Source organism: Cinclus cinclus, chromosome 8, assembly GCF_963662255.1.
Source record: "Cinclus cinclus chromosome 8, bCinCin1.1, whole genome shotgun sequence".
Classification (NCBI taxonomy): domain Eukaryota; kingdom Metazoa; phylum Chordata; class Aves; order Passeriformes; family Cinclidae; genus Cinclus; species Cinclus cinclus.
In genome coordinates, this window is record NC_085053.1 from 20,458,273 (window position 1) to 20,462,645 (window position 4,373).

A 4,373-nucleotide genomic window follows, 5' to 3' on the forward strand; every position below is an offset into this window, starting at 1 on the left:
CTGCAGAGCAGCACCAGTTTATTCAGGTGTGAAACCCCTGCCCAGGCTGGCAGCCCTGCCTGCTCTGTGTGGACTGCCCAGCCTAGCCCTGCCCATGTGTGAACTGCAAAGCCCGTAGTGTCAGCTCCTGGAGAAATCAGCACCTGTACACAGCACCGGTGTGTGAGGGAAAAGCCAGTGCAAGGGGCAGAACTACATGGATCAGGGCCCTGTGGCATTTCCATCCTTCCCAAAGTAGCCAAATCTGCCCTGGCCAGCATGTCCACAATGGGTGGGAGTGCGTGGCAGACTGATGAGCTTTTCCCTAGCATGGCTATGGGCACCATAGTGATTCCCCAATGAAGGCTGAGCTGTCACACACAGAGTTCCTTGCCAGGCCAGACCGGATCCTGGGTAGGTGCCAGATGCAGAAATGTTCTCCCCTTGCCAGGCTCATTCTTACTACTCTGCTTTACTTACAGAGTGGCCTGAGGGGCTGCTGGGCAGCCTCTCTGAGGATGCAGATCCAAGGCAAACCAAGCTCCTGCCATTATGATATGAGGCAGCACGTGTGGGCACATGCCAGCGTGGCTGGCACTGCCATGTTTGTCATTGCAGTCAGGGCCCAGGATGGCAGAGTGGCACAGCCAAGTGAACACCTGCTCACACACAGGTGTGTCCATGGAGGAAGGGCACCATGCTCAGTGTGGGCAGCCAGCCAGCTGAGAGATGAGCAGTGAACACCTGCCTGTGCTGCAGCAACAGTGCTTGGGCTGTGCTGCCACAATACAGGTGGTGATAATGCTGCTGTCACTCCCTGAGCGCTCACCAGGCACTACTACTTGAACAGCACAAAGCCTTAGTCCTTGTACAGCCTTGAACACAGAGATTCTCACCAAAAGTTGCCAGAACGCTTACAGATGTGCACACATGGATGGACCTTCTTTCTCCTTGTCCAGAACACTTGGTACTTCCTTCCCCAGCTGTGGCCTTGTCTGTGGACTGAGTAGAAGCAGGAAGAGGCAAAGAAAGGGTGAGGAACCTCAGCATGGCATGCACAAAGAATAACATCAGTGAGCCCAGGCCTCTGTGACAAGTCTGTTGCTGGTAGCCACATGGCCAAAGCCTCGTGTTGACCTCAAAGGCCAGGAAAGGCTCAGTGCACAAAATGTGAGGATGTGCCACCTTGGCAGACATCCTGGGACAGGCTCCCAGAGGTCAGAGAGCAACAAAACCAGCTGCTGGTAACAGCTTTTCTCCAGCTCCTTTTCTCCACTCCTCTGGCCTGCTCACATAAAGCAAACACTGCTCCAAAGGGAATGGACTCATAATTTTAAAAGCACTTATTCTTTCAACATTTATTTCCCATTATTTCTGTATATCTCACAAAATAAAAAGGGAACAAAAAAGCTATGGTGTATAGTGGATAAACAGCAATGCCAACCTGATCTGTCCTCTGAGCCACCACCACAGTTTGTGCCACACTCCAGGCAGAGCCACCCTGCTTCCTCCCAGGGCTTGGTACTGACATTCCTGGGCTACACTCCTCAGATTTTCCTGGCTAGAAAGAAAGTCAGCCACAGCTGGCTTTTTTTTTTTTTTTGGCCTCTTTTTTTTTTGTATCAGCTTGAGACTTTTCTCTCCCTCTGGTATCAGCACCACACTGTGCTCCAGATCTGAAGGGAATGGTCTGGAGATGGTGCTGTAAGACACTTTAACAACTGCTGTTTGGAGCATCAAACAGACCAACCATATTTGCACTGAGCAATGGAGCTGGTCTATTACTGCTGTCTTTTATTTTTTTTTTCCCTGTTGAAAATTTTCCATTCCTTATTTATACCAGGTAGCCCAATGCAGCCTCAGATAAGCAGCTCTGCAAAAACCACAGTTTGGCAGGTGGGACAGCAGCTAAATGGCAGCTAGTCAAAGGTGAATTTCTGAGCACTGAGATGCCCTTCTGCTCTTTCTATTTTCATATTTTTATTCATACCACTGATGCTTGTAGCAAGAGCTGTGCAGGCACTATCCAAGCTTGGCTTGCCTCCTAGTGTTGTTAACTCACAGGATCATAGAGCGGTTTGGGTTGGAAGAGACCTTTAAAGATCAGCTACTCCAAATAACATCCTGACCAAGCACTATCCCTTTGGGATTCCATTGCTTTAAATTTTGTTTTTTAAAGGCAAAATAGTTTTTAAATAAGAAAATAAAGATAGCTGTAACACTGAAAAAAACTATCTAAGCAGACTTTGAACGGTAGCTTGGCAACTCCTTCCCCCACAGTCCTTGAATTTCTTGTCCTCAATAACATTGCCATTTTCATTTGTAACATTTCCTAGTTAAGAGTGACTTCTTTTTTCTCTCTTTCTTTTTTTTTTCCTGTTTGACCTGGTTCACTTCTGAGGGCAGGAATAGTTCTGATCCTTCCAATTAAAAGTTCATTGTTGCCCTTTTGCCAGTTATAATAAGCAATCTCAGTCCCCAGTAACAATTACAGGCTATCAGGCTTCCATGCCTACACATTTCTGCTCACAGGAACATTTTGCCACTTGTCATCTTGAAAAGGCTGACTCATGTCTCCTGTGGGCAGCAAGTCCAGGGAGGTGATTCTGCCCCTCTGCTTTGCTCTTTTGAGGCCCCACCTGGAGCACTGTGTCCAGCTCTGGGTCCCAAACACAGGAATAATACAGACCTGATGGAGCAGGTCCAGAGGAGATCACAGAGATGCTCAGAGGGCTGGAGCACCTCTCCTGTGAAGACAGGCTGAAAGAGTTGGGGTTGTTCAGCATGGAGAAGGCTCCAGGGAGACTTTACACAATTTCCTGTGCCTAAAGAGAGAACTAGAGCAGGACTTTTCACAAAGGCCTGGAGTGACAGGACAAGGGGGAATGGTTTTGAACTCAATAGAGAGCAGGATTCGATTAGATATAAGGAAGAAACTCTTCCCTACAAGGGTGGTGAGGCACTGAAACTGATTGCCTCATCCCTGGAAATGTTCCAGACCAGGTTGGATGGGACTTTGAGCAACCTGGTCTAGTGGAAGGTGTCTCTGTCCAATGCAGAGGGGCAGAACAAGACAATCTTCAAGGTCTCTTCCAACTCAAACCATTCTGTGATTCTATGGTAATAGAAAGATGGTGTTTCTTGACTAAAGGATGGCAAGTGCAGCTGCCAAGCCACCAGAAAGGCCAGAAATACAATTTGTCTTAAACTGTCATCTGACAGTTGTCTGATTTTTTATAGGAGGCTGTGTGTTGTGCCTACTGCTGCTTTAATCCACTTTGAGGGCTTGGTGTGCATATACCTGGCAATTCAAAATCTGAGCAGGTCAGAAAGGCAGCAGACCAGGGAAAGAAAACGTGTTGGAGCGGTGTTTTGTCAGGCCTTTCAGGGCTGCTGCATGCCTGTAGCATGACAGCAAGGGAAACAAGTATTGGGAGAAACACAGTGAAATTAAGGTTTTATTTAGGCATGAGGGACCAAGTGTGGTCTCTGAGGATGGCTATGACCTTTTTCACGTGGATCGTGCTTACTTTCAAGGTTTTTCATTGGCACTTAAGAGATTTAAAATGCATTTAGCACAGCAGAGTCTGAAAATCGCAGCCAGTGCCAGCCCAGGAGAGGTCAGCGTCCCTAGAATGGGTCTGTTAAGCTCTCAGCCTTGTACACACTCAAAGGCATTTGCTGCTAAAGCTCTACTGTCAGGTCCCAGTCCTTGACACAAACGGTGGCGAATTTATTGGCAGCATCCGCTGGCTAAGGCGGCACTTTCCCACTTTTCCAGGCGACCGGACTGTGCTGGCCAAGCGCCCTGGCGTGGGCCGGGCCTGGTGCCGGTCCAGCCTCAGTCTGCGTTCGCTGCCAAACGTTTGCGAAGTATCAAATTCTACTCCGGTTTTGTTTACACACGGAAACTGTAGGAGTATAATTAGCGGGGTTCGTGTGCTCGGCTGGCAGATGCCTGTTGCGTGTCACCGCTCCGCGCCCGAAACTCACCGGCTCACTGCAGCACCCACGTACCCGGGGCAAGCGTACACCTCGCACGGAGCGCCCGCTGGACCGGGATCAGTTTCACCCGAAGACACTCCCCGGGGCCCGGAGGCGGGGTGCGGGGGGGATACGGGAGGGATACGGCAAGGATCCCGGTGGGATGTGGCAAGGATCCCGGTGGGATGTCGGTGACTGCGCGGGCTGAGGGAGCCCCGGCGCGGCCCCCGCTCGAACGCCCCCTAGCAACTGCCGCTCCGTCCCGCCCGCCTGCCTAGCAACCGCCCCGCGCCCGGCCTCCTGATTCGCTGGCCCGCCCGATCCGCCGTCTAATTCCTATTGGCTGCGAAGCGGGCAGCGGGCGGCGATTGGCTACGGCGGCCGAGGGAAGAGGAGGGGCGGGCGGGCGG